Consider the following 20,251-nt stretch of genomic DNA (forward strand, 5'->3'; position numbering starts at 1 on the left):
GAAGACCTATAGATGGCCAAGAGGCACGTGAAAAGATGCTCAACATCACTAATTATTGGAAAAACGCAAATCAAAACTACAATGAGGTATTGAAAATTTCTTATATGAAATACACTGCTTTAGATGCTGTATATATGAAAATGAAACAGATAATCCATGTCTTCAAGGAGTTCACAATATATTGGGGAAGTGGTATAAGCAAATTATTACAATATAGCTTGAGAATGACTAAGATAATGGCATAAATAATATGTGATCAGGCCTCAGAGATTGGGCAAGTAATATAGCCTGGGAAATTCAGAGGAGATTTCCAGAAGGAAAAGGAGGCCTGGAAGAGGAAACAGCATGTTCAAATGCACAAAGATGAGAATGTTTCAGCGACAGCCAATGTTGCAAGTGTTTTAACGTGCTAGATACAGAGATGTGCCACCAGATTCCCCTTCAAGAAGGACTTCCTCCTCAGCTGCAGGAAGTACAGCTGGCATTCTACAGCTGGCATCTCTTTAGGATCTGCTCAGGTATAGAGAATTGACTTTCCAAAAGTCATACCCTTCCCAGGGCAATTTGCATCTGGTGACTGAGAGAAGTGGTAGTACAAAGATCTGGTCATTTTGACCTGATGCAGGACTCTGAAAGGCATATTTGTTCCAGAGCTTTTTGATGGGTTAGCTGAAGCTATGTTGCATCTGCATCACAGTTCAGCTTCTCCCTCTGCCTGAGCCTGCTTCCTTTTCCCTTCCTATTAAGGGTTTTATCCCTAATATACATCCTGCACCCAAAATTCTGTCTCAGTTTCTGCTTCCTGAGAACATAACCTGTGCATTTTGTTAAGGAGTGGTTCAAGAGAGTAGGCTCTAAGATAGGATTTTGTCTTCTGGCAATGAAAACTTTATCATTTGTGGCACATGGGACACAGATAGCCCCTGGCACAATATAGTGGTCCAGTTGTTAAAATTTTCACTGTTGGTGAATTGGCCAAATGAGTCAGATATTTGAGATGTATGGAGATTATAGTAGCTATAAAGATAATGGGATTGGATGCTAAGCGGCACTGATGCTCTGCAGAAGGATAATGAACAATGGAATCACTCAGCATGGACCAGCAGAAGGACACAAGGATGGATAACTGGGAGGCCCACGTTATGGATCTGAGCCAATTTTCAGACCCTGCACCCATTCATTGCAGTGGTAGGTCCCCACAGGGATGGACCCTGTTATGACCATGGCAATTATAGAGTTATGATTCCCAGTCCTTTTCAAAAGGGACCAAAGGCCACTTACATTTTAGAAACAGATGGGCACTGAGCCTTAGTCAACACTGAAACCAGGAAACCTAACACATCATCAGGACCCTCCAGTAAGAGTGGGAGCATATAAAAGGCAGTTAAAAAATGGAGTTCTGTCCAAGGTTTAGTTTACCATGGGTCCACTGGTTGCAACAGAAACTACATGGCCTGCAAAGCCTAAGATACTATCTGGCCGTTTACAGAATAAGTTTGCTGACCTCAGATGTAAAGGTGGTTGTCCCTATCTTATCTCCATTTGATTCACTCCTCTGGCTCCTGAAAACACTGGGTGGATCCTGTGAGATGACTATAGACTGTCTCAAGCTCAACCAAGTAGTATCCCTGATCACAGCTACTGTGTCAGATGCAGTAGCTTTGTTAGAGTTAATCCACTTTGTTAGAGTGAATTAATTCAGGCTTAGGAACAAGGTATGTAACCATTCGTTTGATGAATGCATTCTTTTCTACCCCACTCAGATTACAGGATCAGAAACCATTCAGTGTACATCCACATGAAAAGAATAAATATATATTTAACAAGGCAGTAGCAGTAGTGAAACATCAGAGTGGATGTGAGAGGGATCAACAATTTTTCCCCAGTGTATATTATCCCCTTCCTCGTTAGTAGTAGAATCTCTGAGTTTCAGCAGGCCACAAAACTGCAGCTGAAGAGGAGATTTCCCAGCTTCCCTTGTAGCTAGGCATGGCTAAGTGGCAAAGTCTGGACAGTGGGATGTGAATTGAAGTGATATGTGTACCTTCTGTTCCCACCCTTAAAAAGAAGAGGCATTCCCTTCACTTACCCCTTTCCCTTGTTCTGCCAATTAGAACGCAGATGTGATGGCGTGAGCTGGATCATGTATCTTAGACCTTGAAAAGGAAGCTACGTGTTCAAAATGGGAGAAACACAAGATGTAAGGAGGCTGGGTTGGGTATTCATGGAGCCCTGGTTGCCTATTCTTATGTTTTTATGTGAGATATGTCATACTTTTCTTGTTTATGCCACTATTATTTTCCAGCCTTGGTTAAAGGAGTTGAAACTAGAGTCTTAACTAATGCAGGTGCTTATGAAAGCAACTGAGCGAAGATGGTTAGGTTTAGGGGAGAACAGATAATGAGTTTCTTCTGGAACATGTAAGTTGTCTGTGGGACCTTTAGGGGCATATCTAGCGGCAAGCTATATAGTCTATTTGGAACTTAAGAGAGAATACTGGGCTAGAGAGTTAAAAAAATCTTCCATGGGATCATAAAATGTGGATACAGAGAATGGAATTTGGGTGGGCATGTGGAGTATACTAATGTAGGTTGGGAGAAGATTTTATTCAGATTCTGTGGATTCCAGAATCATTTGTATTAAGGACATAAAGTCTGTGGTGAGAAGAAAAAATTACCCACAGAGAATGGCTAAACCTGAGCTAGAAGAGAACAAAGGCTGAAAACTTGCAGAATAGCTACACTGAAGTAGAGGGTGGAGGAAAGGGATATTTTGAATTGGATAAAGAATGTCTGAAGTCAGAGAATCAAGAGAGAATAATTTTGTTAAGGTTGATGGGGGAGTGAATTTCTGTAAAGAGACAGTAACTCAGTCACAAATGCTTGTATATTTGAGTGAGTAAACATAATTGGGAGATAATACACACATATATCTTATGTATAGTGATGTAAAGCATATTCACATCACTACAGATTGTTAACAATAAGCCTTTATGCTATTATTATAAAGTTGGGGGAAATGTTGCCTGTGCGCCTTAATCACATGGTGATCAAGGATTCACAGCAATTTACCAGAAAACTAAGAGCATACAATTATTCATACTCTTTATAACAGGACTCATATAATCCATGTTACTCAGAAGTCTCATTATCAAATATTTCTATAAAATCCTAGATTTGGGGTATCTCATAAATCTAATTTTACTCAAAAAATAACTTCATTAATGTAAAAGCTAATTTTATTGTCAAACTCTAGGCATTATTATCTAAAGGCATTACTGGCATTTGTTAAATTGTTTGGTAGAAAAAGTAGGCAAATTACTATATGATGCTGGGGTTTAAGATACACATCTTAAGCAAAGATTCTGATAAATGTATTAAAATAATGTAAAAACTTATAATATGAATAATGGTTAAAACAATGCCTTAGCTGTTAGTAAACTCCCCACTCCCCCAAAAAAAGCAATGGGTTTGTGGCTTATTGCCAGAAACAGATTTAGACACTGCGGGTTAGATACACTCTGTGTCTTTATATCGTTAAAACTATGCTTTCAAATAGTTTCCTTAAAACTATGCTGGCAACTCTTAGATATTGTCATCAAAGAAAAAATTGATCAGTGTTTTATTTATAATTTAAATTGTAAGCCAGGTATTTCTGAATCACAGTACAACAAATATGCAGGTAGAGCTGGTCTCCAACAGGGATAATTTTCTTTCAGATGTTGGATGATTTTTTTTTTTCTATGCTAGGTTAAAGTTTGACATAATGACACAAAATTCTCTTTATCATTAGAAACATTTAATATCCCAAACTGAAAGAAATAAATGGAAGGGCCTTCCACCGTTCATATGTAACACCTTGCTTTTTCTGGTCAACTTAAAAGAGTGATCAGACTCTCAGGAGAATGCTGCTTGGGGTCCCACCACATTCTTTCTAACTCCATTTTTCAAACTTCAGAGTTTTTTCATGATGTGTTAATTCTGTGGTGTACCAAAAATTTTGAAAAAGTTTAATTCAGACTCAATTTATCTTAGTTGTAGCAGCTCTCACATGGCTTTCTGCCCAGAGTATTGCTGGCTCCATCTGCAAAAGTGGTAGAGTGAGTTCTAAGGAAGCAATATGATCATTTCATATAGATGCAAAACCTAGGTCACTTTTGGATTTTTCAACATGCATCACAAAAAGTAGTGTTTAGGAATGAGATGTGACATCTCATTAAGCACTGGGAATTATGTGAATAATTTAGGAGTTAGAATGAACCCAGAATATAAAAAAATATTTCATCATTTTTAATGTTAGAAGTTTCATTCCATAGATACAAGTCAATGTTTTTTAATGAGGAGTAAAGAAAATAGAGTGGACGCGTGTGCTTTCTATATACAGGGGCCACATTTCTGTGTTATTATTTGGAGATCATAGTTAAAGGCAACTCATCGTGTAAATAAGTGTTTATTAATTTATTATAATGATTACATGAATGAAATGATGGCTTCTCTTGTTTCATTTTCTGTCTTGGGCCTTCTTTTGTGTATTAGGCCCTGAGGTAATAATAGAAGCAATTCATATTTTCAAACATTAGGGAGTGATTCTTGCCCAGTTATAAATCAAGCTCAACTGTCAAAACCAAATGGTGACCAATGACAATTTACAAAAGAGTGAGAAGTTAGGGTTCACATATCTCCTATAGAATGAAGTTTTTATTAATGGGTTACATCCTGTACAGAATTCAAAGGAGACCTGATTGGAGGAAGGGCCAGAAAGGTGCTTATGTAAAGCTTTCACAGTTTATTCTTTATATACTTCATATACAATGTTACAAATCAATATTTGAAATAGTTTCCCATTGGTTTAATGTGAAAGCTGAGTATCATATGAATGTGAAAGAACTGCTCTCAGGGACAGTAGCTCATTTTCAATCTCACTCTGGTATGAGCATGTCAAAGGGAAGAAGGAAAAGCAGGCTCTTTTCCATTTTAAGAAAATGACAATTTATTTTCTGACATTTAAAATGAAGATAGAGATACAGAATCTTTCTGTCAGTTAAAACACCTGGGATTGAAAGTAACAGAAAACCTAATTCAAAATGGATTAAATAATAAGTGGAAATTGTTTACATAAATGAACAGTCCCGTGGAGGTGAAGGAAGCTTTAGAACTGATTTAATCAAAGCTTCAGCTCCATTTCTCCAATTTATATCAGGTTTGTTCTGCAATCTGTATCTGCTTTTATCCTCAGACAGGTCTCCTTCATGGTCACAAGATGATTGTTAAAAGCAATAGGAATTACATGCTTCTTCACTTTTCTCCTCAGGAAAAGAGAAAGTTCCTTCCAACAATCATTGAGCAATTGTCCTGAGGTTTGTGCTTGCTGGCTGATCTCTGAAACAATTCATATGGTTAGGGCAATGCAATGATTGACTTGGTTTCTCTCCCCCCCCACCCCCGAATAAACTGTGGCAAGGGGGTTGGGAGTAATTTCCGGTTTATACCAATCAGGACTAACCAAGGTTAGGGTCAATTTCATCCAATATACCTGAATGCTGCACCATGGGGAAAGATTGGATAACTGTAGTATACCCTTTTGCTGCCGAATCACTTTATTTATTTATTTGTTTGGCTGCGTTGGGTCTTCGTTGCTGCGTGCGGGCTTTCTCTAGTTGCGGCAAGTGCGGGCTATTCTTTGTTGCAGTGTGCAGGCTTCTCATTGCAGTGGCCTCTCTTGTTGCAGAGCACGGACCCCAGGTGCGTGGGCTTCAGTAGTTGCAGCATGCAGGCTCAGTAGTTGCAGTGTGTGGGCTCAGTAGTTGTGGCACGTGGGCTCAGTAGTTGTGGAGTGAGGGCTCAGAAGTTGTGGCTCACGGCCTCTAGAGCACAGGCTCAGTAGTTGTGGTGCACGGGCTTAGTTGCTCTGCGGCATGTGGGATCCTCCCGGACCAGGGATCGAACCCATGTCCCCTGCATTGGTAGGCAGATTCTTAACCACTGCACCACCAGGGAAGTCCTACCCAATCACTTTAATTAGCAAATGTTTTCTGTCTGTCTCTCCAAAGTGTGTTAGCTTCACCTGGAGTTCCTCATGGTCTAGCAATCAGTGACGAGTTATTTAGTCACAATGAATGCAAAATGCAATGGAAGAAAAAGGATGAAGACACTGCAGTAGAAACTCCCAATTAAAAAGAGGATATTTGGAAACATTACACAGTGGTCACTGTTTTTTGTCATATTCTGAAGAAAGGAGTAGTGAGGATTCCTGGCTGGCTGTGCTGTGTGTTCTTTAGGCAGGTGCTGCTTTGCTCTCTGTGTCCTTTATGTGGCCCTGAGAGGGTCATTGGGGAAGATGCTCTTTTCAGGAAGTTACACTATTTTGGCAGCTCATTTCCTGTTGGATGGAGTACAGAATTCTGAGGATCATCCTAACATTCAGTAGTCACAGGCTATTATCAGTCAGGCTTGGGGGTTGTTTAATAATATATTCTCCCTTTAATATTAGGTTTTTGAACAATTTTCTTCTTGCTATTTCTGTAGGTAAGTGACCATGGCCAGAAACGATATGTAGTTCAAATTTTTATATCTTGGAACTCTATTTCCTAGTAGATCTTCAGGCTTTACCAGTCTGAATTTAGATTAATGGCCTATCCTGAGATCTCAGTTTAATGGCACCTGCATTGGGGATATTCCAAAGATGCATGGGGGGAGAGGAGGGAAAGGCACCAATAATTTATTCCTTGTCTCCATCATGTCTCCAGTCATCTCTGTAATGAGCGTGATTCTTCTTTTAGTTAAGTAGAAAATTAAACTGTTCCACCTTTGGCATGCTTAAGAGTATTAGGATTTCAGACACTGAAGTTTGAGGTCTGGAGGCTGTTGTTCCTAAAAGTGTCGACTACAGAGCTTCTTATAATCTTGGTCATGAAAGGTAGGGACTGTCTCTGAAATATTTTAACCAATATACATATCATGAACCCAACTGGCTCATCAATGACAGTCAATTTATAACATCCATCATGCTTATCAACAAACCCTTAATTTCACCCATGCAAACCCATTTATAGCATTCATTTTATTGATTACCATAGTCCCAAGTGCTAACGGAAGACAATGATAGCTGAAGCACTTATCCTTGCTATGTTTGGAATGCAACCTTTCTGATTAAACACCAGCTGAATACTTCTAAAGTGTGAACTCTAGATTATGGCAACTGACGATCATTAGAAGATAAAGTAAATTAAGTAAAGTACATGCACACTACATCACATTACCTACACTAAAGTATTTTGAGGTAAAGTATATAACAAGCAAATTCATACTGACTTAACATTCAATATAATATTCAACATTCAATATTCAGTACTGAGAATCAGTAGCAGAAGAATCAAACTCTATACTGATTTGATTTGAAGGCTCACATAAATGAACAATGAATATAGGAAAAGGAAGGGGCTAGAAGAGTGCTTATTTAAAAGGTTCACAGTTTGTTCCTTACATCCTTTTGCCTATGTATCGATAGTTTATATGCTGTTGCAGCCACCCATAGAAGTGAGACAGACACCCACCTAAAATTTGGTTCAGATTTCAACCATGCATATGTCAAGGGGTATAAGAAAGTTTATTGCTCACACGAGGAGACTTTCTAGAAAGAGCAGGGCAGTCTTCCCAAGCAGGTCCAAAATGGCTTTATAGGAGGGTTGGAGGAAAGTGCACAATGAGAGACTGGCCTTGGGCATTTTATGGTGGCTAGGGCATGGCACTAGGGTGAAAATTCCCTGCGGCACTGGAGAAGGGAGAACGCAGGCTTTCATATCAGCCTGTCCAGATGCGGGGCAAAAGGGAATGGGTGAGGCTTGAAAATTGTCAAAGGTCAAACATCAAAAATAGAGTCAGAGTCTTTGTTACATATGCTTAGAGTTAGTTTTTTTTTACTCCAACAAAGAAAATAATATAGTTGTTACATATTTATATGCTTTGAAAATAATTGTAGTAGACACTTGGCATTTATTTCACTCTCCCCGCATTGTGCAGCATACACCTGAGAAGTTTAGGTGGAACTAACCTCACTCTTATTCTCAAACTAATCCATTTGGGATCATCTAATCCTGACCTATGGTGTTCCCCTGTCCATAAGAAATGGTTTGAGAGTGAGAACCAACCACAGGACTTTTGCCCAGAACTGTGTGATGTGGCCCCCTTTCCCCCATCCCCCTACCCTTGATTTGAATGAGAAAGCATATGATCCTTGTTACTGAAGGCAGTCATCTTGTGACCAAGAAAATGAAGGAGACATGGAGCTGGAACCCTGATCAAATAAACAAAGATCTGTAGCATTGTACAATACAACAGTAATAAGCCGTAGTGTTTCATTCTTCGTATCAGCAAGGGTTCCGTCTTCTTCTTGAATCCCCTTCTTCTTTGAATAGCACCAGAAACTTGGGTGGCATCTTTAGTTCTTTCTTAATTTTTTGTTTGCTGCCCACATACCTTTCAAATCCTCTGACAATTTCATGGCTACTACCTCAACTCAGACTTTCATAATTTCTCATTCTAGTTATTTCACCAGTCTTCTTACTGGTTTCTCTGTTTCTCTAGTTTTGGCCATCTCTTCCCTGTCTAATGATCCATCCTCCATACTGCTCCTGAAGTAATTCTCCCTGAACCTTGCCTAAATAACCCATTAGTTTTCCATTACCTGCAGGATATATAGCAAACTCCTTAGTGGTTTACAAAACTCTCCATTCATCTTGCCCCATCTACCTTTCCCCTTTATCCTGCCACATTTCCACACATCCTCACCTTTGCTTCACTATACCTACCTACACACTATACAATACTTACCTCATCAGTTCATAGGCAAGGAAATACATATACAGGTACATTTTCCTTTATCTGGAGCACACTTTCATCTCTTCTTAGCTTGGCCAATTCCTACTGATTCTTCAGGGTGAATGAGATGGTCCTCCTCCACATTTCAATAATAAACTTGATTTCAGTGCTTATTATCACTCTATTTCATTTGATTCTCCATTTCAGCTCCAAATTTATCTTCTTGAGGGCAGGAACCATGTTTCTCTTCTCAGAAGGTTACAATCTGTTAGTATCGTGGGTCTGCAGACACATACATAGCAAAGGTAACTAACAATAAAAAAAAAGATGGCTTATGGAAAGTACCCTGACAAGGAATAGGCCATAAGTTCTAGAGGAGATAAGAAAACTCGTGCATTGCAAATGGGAATGAAAAAAATGGTACAGCCACTTTGGAAAACATATGCTGGCCCCTTTATGTGGCCCTGAGAAATGAAAACATATGCTGACACAAAAACTTGTATATGTTCATAGAAGCACTATTCAAAATAGCCAAAAAGTGGGAACAACCCAGATATCCACCAACTGAAGAGTGGATCAACAAAGTTTGTCAAGATGGTGTGAAGTAAAAGAAGTTAGTTACAAAAGACTACATATTGCATGATTCCTTTCATATGAAATGTGCAGAATAGGCAAATCTATAGCGACAAAAAGTGGATTAATGCTTGTCTGGGGCTGGGAGGAGCACGGAACAGTAGGAACGGGGAATGACTGGAAAAGGATATGAGGTTTCTTTTTGCGGTGATGAAAATGTTCTAAAGTTGATGGTGGTGATGGTTGCACAACTTAGTGAATATACCAACAACCATTGAACTGTACTTAATAAAAGGAGAGAAAGACATCATGGAGGTGGAGAGATTTGGGTTCACAAACAAATGATGTGAAAAGCAGAGGCAGTGTGTTGTAGTGAATCAACAAATCCTTTCGTTGGGCACAGCTGACTTTGAATCCTGCTCTGCCGCTTGGTCGAGTTACCCTCCCTAAGTCTGTATCCTCACCTAAAAAGTGAATATATTAATATACATATTCCAGAGGATTCATGTGATGACAAATTAGATAATATGTTTAAAATATTTAGCCCAATTCCAGGCACATAGCAAGTGCTCAATAAATACTAGTTTTTAGAAATCTGTTTAATACTGAATATTGGATTAAGTGGGACAGAGGGAGCATGTAGATATATCAATGAAAACTCTCAGAAACTCATCTGAAGGTTCTAACAGAAAGAGATGAGACACAAAATGATACAAAGATAGTTGTATGTATTCAGTTTAAGAAACATTTATTAAATTCTTTCTTCTAATCACTAGACACTGTGCTAGGTTGCAGGATATACAATGATAAAGGAGAAGTAGACTAAGACATATACAAATGACTTGGAACAGAATTCGCTTGTATGTAGGTGACTTACTGTATAATAAATCAGTGATCTAGTAAAAAAAGAAAAAAAAAGCTATACAACTGAGAAGTGGTCCTTGACTTGGTGGTCTAGTAGATAGGTAAACAAATATGTGTAAGAAAGCATCAGATTTCCTATAATAGAAATCTGTTTGCTATGCACACAAAGAAGATGGTGGACAGGAAAAAAGGGTGTAGAAGAGGTGACATTCATGCTCAATATTGAAACTGTTCATTAATCACTTGAGCCTGCACTTACTGGAGAACTGATTGTTAGGATTCCTTGCTGACATATTCACCTCCAGTCCAGAGCAGATTATTACAGGCTTGAGCCAGTTTTGTTCAATGGAAAGATGAGAAAAATAATGTCCAAAGTGTTAAAGTTCAGAAAGTTAAAGAATGCCTGTTATACAACGAACATGAATATTCCAGAGACTTATGCTCAAATTCCTAGGTTACTTGTCTGTCTTTCTTACTAGACTGTTAACTCCTTGAAGGCAAAGATCTTGAGTGTATCCTGTGCACTCTTGGATTGTCCCAACTTGGCTCAGTAGGGACAGTAAAAAAATTGTTATGTAAATTGTTAAATAGATGTTCCCCAAATCCCTCCCATGTCAAAAATGGAAAAATCTTTAACAAATGTCCTGGTAATTGTTTTTCTTTCACATCTATGGACAGTCTGCAATGGACCAAAAAAAAAAAAAATCTATATAACCATGCCTGCTTTCAAATAAAACGGTCAGTTTTGTCATTCTCTCTTTTCTTTAGGAGAAATTATTTGAAGGTTTGGAAAAAAGGGGGTGTCTTGGTAGCTGAAAATTGATTCTCTCTGAAACAGAAATGGCATCTACAAATTGCTGTGATGTGGAGATGAAGACAAGAACATACGTAATTCTAGAGCAGAGCTCTTTGGCTGAAGTCATACAGCAGTTGTCTGGAAAGGCTCTGGGCTTGGGTGCATGCTGGTGCTTTGAGAGTTCCGATACGTCAAGAGGAGATGGAGCAGTTGTCTAGTCCACTGTTTCTTGAGCACACGTCAGCATTTAACTCAGTTCCAGTATTTAGAGAACTCTGCTTGGAGGTGGTGAAGAGGATTGTTCCTCTTCTCTGGAACAATCCTACAAAGTCCTGCATGACAGTGCCAACTTGGGGACGGTTTGATTTGCATGGATTAGATATAGAAAAAGGGCCTGTCATTCAAGGGGAATTAGATGATGTAACCACCAGGAAGTAGCGCCGGAGTCAACCTCTTTCCCAGGGGAGCGCTCCGAAGACCACTCGAGCCAGGGGTGGCGGGCCTCTGAAGATGGGGCCCCCGGGCTCGGCCTCAGCATAGGCACACGTGACGCGCGTGTGGGCGTTGAGTGACAGGCGCGGCCTTGGGCGGGCATTGGAGGAAATCAACTTCCGGGGGCAGAGGTGCTGGAAGCCGGGTGGTGCGTGGTACGTGGGCTACCACAACTCGTGTAGCCGTGGCCTTGGTTCCCCGGGTCTGTGTCACGCCCGGGTGCACGCGTGCAGGGCTGTGTGCTGTGGGTGGCTCACCTGGCGGCGTTGGGGAGCGGCGCGGCGGCGGCGGCGGCGAGAGCCGGGGCGCAGGTAAACGGACGCTCGCCTTTCGGGCCTGGGTCTGGGGCCGGGGCCGCGCGAGGCCGGCCGCGCGCCCGGAGGCGGCCTGGGCGCGGGCGGGGAGCGCGGCCGGGCTTCCGCCCGGGCCTGGCCCCGGGAGGTCGGTCGCGGTGCCTGAGAGTCAGGGGGCGTGACCTGCCTCCCTTGGCGGGGGGGGCCGACCCGTGCTTGCCCTCGTCGACAGGTTTCGGCCCCTGCGCTTTGCAGAATCGAATGTTTTCGAAAGCCTACGCACAGTACACGTGACTGTTGTGTCACCGAAGCTCCCACTGAATGTTGACTTTGATCCTTGCCGAGTTTTCACCGATCGCGCCTGGTTTATGTTTCCCCTTCGACTTGGCCAAGTACACCAGGGTAAAAGCTCTACAACGGCCGTCAGGTGCCGACCCTGCTTGCCCTCGTCGACAGGTTTCGGCCCCTGCGCTTTGCAGAATCGAATGTTTTCGAAAGCCTACGCACAGTACACGTGACTGTTGTGTCACCGAAGCTCCCACTGAATGTTGACTTTGATCCTTGCCGAGTTTTCACCGATCGCGCCTGGTTTATGTTTCCCCTTCGACTTGGCCAAGTACACCAGGGTAAAAGCTCTACAACGGCCGTCAGTGACATTTCCTTGCCGTTACTTTGTGCCATAGGTTGCAATAAAAGTGGCGTTTCGGGGTGAAAGCAGCAGCCAGTAACTTTCCTAGTGGTGAGGCATCCTTCATCCTCTGAAGTGCGCCCCCTCTCTCCTCAAAGGTGTTTCTTCCATCTGTCCTTGTTGCGTAGTGCGGAGCAAAGCTTAGGACATGAAACCTATTTTTGTCTTCGCTTGAAGGAGTGGGAGCTCTATTAAAAGCAGCGCTGAGTAGGTTTTTTTTTTTTTTGGTAGGATGATGTTGCTGCTGCTACTCTCACTTGCTTCCGTGATGAGAGTTGGGGCAGATGCTGATTTCCTGGAGGGTAAAGTTCTGGGCACAGCTATAGGTGATTCAGCGGCACCTTAAGAATTCCGGCTCTTTTCCTTCCCTCCCCCTCTGAACTGTGCAGATACTGATGCCCACCTTACTCTCCAAATATTTATCTGGGCGGTAGTTGGATGATGGCTTTTGGACGCAGTTTGGATGTTGCATGGTACTAGAGATTGGGGTGGACTGACGTTTCATCTTGTCATTGGGGTGGGCTAACATTTCGCCCCACAATTTAAGACAAAATACCTAGAATATTTAGTTGGGTGGGGTGACAGGGAGTGGCAATAAATTCGCGTTGTTCTCTGCCATCAGAGAGCTGAACACTTCATATCATTTACCTTATGCTACAATTTCTGTTGCATTAAGGGGATTCGCTGTACTGTACCTGTAAGGTTAATGCAGCGGGGGGATGCCAGGGGAAGTGCACCTGTATGGTGCTGGCTAGCCAGTAAATTGTGTGGTAGAGAATTGCCCTGGTTACAAAGTTTGGTATCCTCCAGGCTGGCTAGGAGGTTGTTCTGTGGGCTGGGAAATCTTATTATGAACAGGTTTCCTAGCAACAGTACAAGCCAAATGGAATAAACATAAAGAAAACAAAGTGATGAAAGTTACAATTTACCTCTTAACTTTTATTAAATGGAAAAATGTATCTTATTGGAGTGATCAGCTCAAACCTTCTGAGAGCTTTCTGTTTATTTTAATCATCTTGTTACTTAATAACAGACAAAAAGAAACTTCAGAAAGTCATCACAGAGAGACAGCTTTTTTTTTTTTGGTGGCAGTTAAAAAAAAAAAAAAAAAGGAAAAAAAAAAAAAAGATGGTTACCAAGTAGCTGGTCTGAAGCTTAAATGGACAAATAGGAATTTGTCTGGTTAGAGGCGTTTTATCTTGAACCCCTAGCTATAGATGTAAGATTTGTAAAGTACATAGGATTGTTATGAATAAAGAAAACTATTTGAAGGTTTATTATCTTGTCCTTCATAGCAGAAATTGGGGTGGAAGTACATTAGGGTGGATGGGACTCTTTTAATCAGTAAATTGGAAAGGGCATGTTTAGGTGAGTTGTTTCCAAATTTTAGTTTGTAATCACTGTGCCTCCTTTATCAGTCTGTTACTTGTGACTTTTGGTCTTTCTTGAAACTCATCAAATTTTGTTATTTTTCTGTCTAAACAATGAGAACAATAAAAAAGGCAACTTTCTTTAGAGTAACTCTTTGTATCAATGTGTTTCTTCTTATTTACTATTGATAAATCAATATTTTGATTTCCAGTATTTCTGATTTTTTCGTTTCCCCACTGTTTCTCCCCCACCCAAATACCCATTTAGCTGGGTTTAGCTCATTTAACTTGATGCATATTTTCCAAAAGGGCATGTCCTGTGTCTTTTAAAATGTGGGTTTATTGAGGTATACTTTACAAGTAAAAAAAATCTAGTATCTTGTTATTTAAATTCTAACAAATGCATAATAGTCATGTAACCACTACCGCAATCTAGACAAAGAACATTTCTATCATTCCAAAAAGTTCCCTCATTGCTCCTTTGTAGTTCGTTTTCTCCCCTCAGCAGTAGATCTGGCCACCAGTGATTTGTTCACTGTTCCTATAGCTTTGTCTTTTCTGGAATGTCATATAAATGGACTCCTACTGTGTATAGAACTTGTTTTCTGGTTTCTTTCACGTAATGCTTTTGTGATTCATCCATTTTAGTGCATGTATCAGTGCTTTGTTCTTTTTTTATTGCCGAGTGCTATTTCATTGTATGGCTATATCACAATTTGTTTATCTATTCATCAGTTGGAAATTTAGGTTGTTTCCAGTTTTTGACATTTAGGAATGAAGCTGCTGTAAACATTCATGTACAGTTCTTTGTACATTCATCTACCGGTCTCTGTGTAGAGATATGCTTTCATTTCTTTTTGTTAAATATTTAGGAGTAGGATTCTTTGATCATGTGGCAAATGTTTGTTTAACTTCATAAGAAATTACCAAACTATTTTACAAGATAGCTGTTTCATTTTACATCCTTACCAGCAATGTTTGATGGTTCCATTTGCTCCACATCCTGGTCAGCATTTGTCATTTTACTTTTAATCTTAGCTATACTAATAGGTATTTAGTGCTATCTCATTGATGTTTTAATTTAAATTTTCCTGTCGACTAATATGTTGAGCATCTTTTCATGTGCTCATTTGCTATCATTTGCTATCTGTATGTCTTCTTTGGTGAAGTTATCTGTTCAAATCTTTGGTCTATTTTCTGAGTGAGTTGTAAGAATTTTGTATAGTCTGGATACAATTCCTTTATCATATGTATGTTCACAAATATTTTCTTTCAGTCTGTGCTTTGTCTTTTTAGTTTCTTAACAGTATCTTTCAAAGAGCTGGAGTTGTAAATTTTGAAGAAGTCCAGTTTATCATTTTTTTCTTTTATGATTTGTGCTTTTGCGTCCTATCTAGAAAATTTTGACTAACCCAAAGATATAAAGATTTTTTTTTAAAACTGTGTTTTCTTCTAGAACTTTTATAGTTTTAGATTTTACCTTTAGGTCTGTGATCTATTTTGATAAATTTTTTCTTCATTTTTCTATGTGGTGCAAGATATGGGTCAAAGTTCTTTTTCTCTCGCCCTTTCTTTTTTTGTTTATTGACACCCAATTTGTCCAGCACCACTTACTGACAGGACTATCCTTTCTATCCTTTCTTCAGTAAATTTTCTTGGCGCCTTTGTCAAAAATCAGTTGACTCTGTATGTGTAGATCTGTTCCTGGACTCTCAATTCTCTTCCATTGTTCTATGTGTCTCTCCTTTGGCCCAAAGTACAACGTCTTCATTAATGTAAATTAAAAAAAATAAATTTATTATTTATTTTTGGCTGCATTGGGTCTTCGTTGCTGCACACGGCCTTTCTCTAGTTGCAGCAAGAAGGGGTTACTCTTCGTTGCCATGTGCGGGCTTTTCATCGCAGTGGCTTCTCTTGTTGCAGAGCACGGGCTCTAGGCATGTGGACTTAAGTAGTTGGTGGCACGCAGGCTCAGTAGTTGTGGCACACGGGCTTAGTTGCTCCACAGCATATGGGATCTTCCTGCACCAGGGCTCGAACCCATGTCCCCCTGCATTGGCAGGTGGATTCTTAACCCCTGAACCACCAGGGAAGTCCCTATTAATGTAATTTTATAGTATGTCTTGAAATTAGGAAGTCTGAGTCTTCCAGCTTACTTTTTTGGTGTGTTTGTTTTGGGTATCCTAGCTCCTTTTCTTTCCATGTACATTTTTAGAATCAGCCTATTCTATAAAAAAGCATCCTGGGATTTTGACTGTGGATGCACTGCAGTTATAGTTTTATATGGAGAGAATTGACATCTTAATGTTGTTAAGATGTTAATAAAGTCTTTGATTTTTCTCATTAACGTTTTAAAGCTTTCAGCATAATAATTTTGCACATATTTGTGCAAAATTTTATATTTATGTCTAAGTGCTTCATGTTACTCGGTGCTGTTGTAAATGGTAATCTTTTTAAAAATTTCAGTTTCCAATTATTTATATAAATAAATTGATATTTTATATTGACCTTGAATTCTCAACCTTGTTAATAAATTCAATTACCCTAGTAGCTTTTGTAGACTTATTGGGATTTTCTATGTAGACAATCTTGTCTGCCAGTAGAGACAGTTTTAGTTCATATTTTCCTGTTTGCCTTTTATTTCATTTTCTTGTCTCGTTACACTGGCTAGGACCTTCAGTGTGATGTTAAACAGAACAAATAAGAGCTGACATCCTTGCCTTGTTTCTCTTCTTAGTGGGGAAAGCATGTAATCTTTTACCATTAAGTAGTTAGCTATAGGTTTTTTTGTAAGTACAGTTCTCATCAGATTGAGGAAGTTTTCTTTAGCTTCTCGTTCACTGACAGTTTTTTAAAAATCATAAATGAATATTGTATTTTTTTTGATTGCGGAAATCATAGTTGATTACAGTAGAAAATTGGGAAATAATCCTAGAAAGAAAAGAGTTAATCCATTTCCATTAATATGAGATAATTCCTGCTATATTTTGCTGGCTTTTTTTTTTTTTGTGGACATTTAAAAAACAAAATTGTAAATATTGTCTTACAGTTTTTTCTTTTTGCTAGGCTTACACTGAGTGCTTACTACATCATGAATTTTTGGAGAACTTGATTTGTATGTTCTTGATTTGTAGTTAGGATAGTTGTTTTCCTCAGAATTAATATTAAATCTTTGTGCATAACTCTGATAAAATTTTTTTAATTGATTTTTTAAAAAGTGGTTATTACTCAAAGTGTATGAAATTTTTTCAGATTCTTAATATACACTGCCTCTTTGTTTTATATTCCTAGAATTTTTCCTCCAGACTATGTATTTGTAATAAATTTTAGAGCAAAATGTGGCAGTCAGTATCATTGACTTTTTGTGCATCACTTTATGGTAGAATCCTAGAATTTCAGAAACTCAGTTCCTTAGATTTTATCCAGTTTAAATCATTTATTTTATAGGTTTAGCATGTGGAATAAGTAAATGGCTTTTCCATCCACATTATTATTTTGCTGTCAGTGATCTAGATAGAATTCCTGATGCATTTTGTGTAATGTAAAATACTCATGTTTTTCTTTTGATAAGGATTGTAGAAATCTTTGTGTCTAGCATCATGCAGTAACCCTTTATGTATGTTGTTTTATTGAATTCCAACCAGAACCTTTTGAGGTAGGTAGTATTTTTCCCATTTCATAGATGAGGAAACTGAGTCTCAGACAAGTGAGCAAAGTTATTTATGGTTGTATTAGCAGTGAGTGGTAGAGCTGGAGTTTGATCACAAGTCTTCTTGAATCTGCTTTTATTTGTAGGCTGTAATGCCAATATAGAGTTCATGTAAGCATTTTGTATGTAGTCTGCTTACTCTGAATCTGTCTTCTAATTTTAATTCTTAGAATAAACTCATTAAGCAATTTAGTAAATCAACATGAGACAGTATCAATTAATTCTAAAATATTTACCCAAATTTCTGTCCTTTTATATTGTCTAATTTTAAATTGTTTTAAGTATTTCTTGACCTGTATCCTCTTCCCTTCCCTGTCAAATCCCCAGTAAGTGGTACAAAGACTGTTGTTAGCTATATGCTATAGAGTTTTACTTAAAGAATTAGAGATACATTTATTGTCACTAGCAGAGAATACAATAATTTTTAAATTTTGAAATTAGAAGACTTTTTAAAAGTTACAGGTTTAACAGATGAAGATCAGAAATAATGTTAGCTACTTTAAAATGCAGCATGTTATAATTGTAGTAAACCTTCTTACCTTAGAAGGGTATGAACATTTTGGTATTTATGTAATGCAGTTGAACACATATACTCATAGATTAACTATATCAGTGAAATAACCGCTATTTTGTAAAGTGTGGAATCACTTTTTCCTGGTATTCAGAGAAGACCGACTTTCTTCTCCCTTTGCCAGCCTTGCTAACATAGACCATGTGCATCTCCTACCAAAAGTAGGCATAGATAACGAAGAGGCCAGCCAAATTGCCTTTTATTTTGTGTTCCATCTTGTGGTGAAAGAGGGTCTACATGATCATTTCAAGATGCTTTACTTTTGTATTATAAGAATTCAGAACATCTGCAACTGTAGTAAAGACAGTGCTGCAGTATTATGCAAGATGCATTCATCTATAAGTATGCTTCACTGATAGGGGCTTATATGAATATTACTAAAAAACTACATTTTGAATGAATGAAAATCAGATTTTTGACTGACTTACAGACTTTTATAAAATGGATGCTCCAAACCTTGGGTTGTTTATAGTATACCATTCTGCATATTGATTATGAAACATTCAGTTATCCTTGATACATTACTGGTGTGCAAAATTTTACTTGTGTCTTTGAATCTAAGGCATGTTGTGTAGTCAGTACCTAGTTGGATCATGCTTTTTATTCATTCTGAAAATTTCTGCTGTTTGAGTACAGTGTTTAACCCCTGTGTATTTAGTATAATTGCTGATACTTGTTGAGTTTCTTGGATGTGTAGGTTAATGTTTTTCATCAAATTTGTGAAAATTTCTAGCATTCTTTTATTTATTTATTTATTTATTGTGGGTACGCGGGCCTCTCACCATTGTGGCCTATCCCGTGTGGAGCACAGGCTCTGGACGTGCAGGCTCAGCGGCCATGGCTCACCGGCCCAGCTGCTCCGTGGCATGTGGGATCTTCCCGGACCGGGGCACGAACCCGGGTCCCCTGCATTGGCAGGCAGACTCTCAACCACTGCGCCACCAGGGAAGCCCTCTTTTATTTATTTTTAAATTTGTTTATTTTATTCCTTTTGGCTGCATTGGGTCTTTGTTGCTGTGTGTGGGCTTTCTCTAGTTGTGGTGAGCAGGGGCTGCTCTTCGTTGTGGTGCGCGGGCTTCTCATTGTGGTGACTTCTCTTGTTGGGGAGCATGGGCTCTAGGAGTGTGGGCTTCCGTAGTTGTGGCACGTGGGCTCAGTAGTTGTGACTTGTGCGCTCTAGAGCACAGGCTCAGTAGTTGTGGCACACAGGCTTAGTTGCTCTGCGGCATGTGGGATCTTCCCAGACCAGGGCTTGAAACCATGTCCCCTGCATTGGCCACTGTGCCACCAGGGAAACCCCTCTAGCATTATTTCTTGAAGTAGTTATTCTGCCCCTTTCTTTCTCTCTTCTTTTTCTGGAACTCTCATTATGCTTATGCATATGTTGGTATTCCTGATGGTTAGCCACAGGTTTTGATACTTTGTTTATTTTTCTTTATTCTTTTTTCTTTCTGTTCCTCATACTGGATAATCTCAATTGACCTATCTTCGGATTCACTGATTCCTTCTTCTGTCAACTCAGAATTTGCTGTTGAGGCCTTCTATTGAATTTTTTATTTCAGTCAGTGAACTTTTCAACTCCAGATTTTATATGTTTTATTTTTATAATTCCTATCTTTTCATTAGTACTCTATATTTTATGAGACTGTTATTATACTTGAGTTATTTAGGCATAGTTTCCTTTAGTGATTTGAGACTATATGTTTGAACATATTTAAAGTAGTTGATTTTAATGTCTTTGTCTAAGTCTAATGTCTGAGTTTCCTCACGAGCAAATTTTTATTGACTGCCGGTTTTCCGCTCTGTGTGTGGACTATACTTTCTTGTTTCTTTGCATGTCTCATAATTTTTGTTGAAAACTAGATATTTATAGATATATGTGTATATATATATATATTTAATATATTTTACATGTAACATGGCGACTCTGGAAATCAGAAATTCCTCTCCTCCCCAGAGTTTTTTTATTGTTGCTGTTTTTGTTGCTATTTTTGCTGTCTTGTTTAGTGACTTGGTGAACTCTTTTTGTAAACTCTGTATTCTTTGTCTTGTATGGCCACTTGGAATTATTAGCAGTTA

This window comes from Lipotes vexillifer, unplaced genomic scaffold (assembly GCF_000442215.2).
Source record: "Lipotes vexillifer unplaced genomic scaffold, Lipotes_vexillifer_v1.1 scaffold477, whole genome shotgun sequence".
In the NCBI taxonomy this organism is placed as follows: Eukaryota; Metazoa; Chordata; class Mammalia; order Artiodactyla; family Lipotidae; genus Lipotes; species Lipotes vexillifer.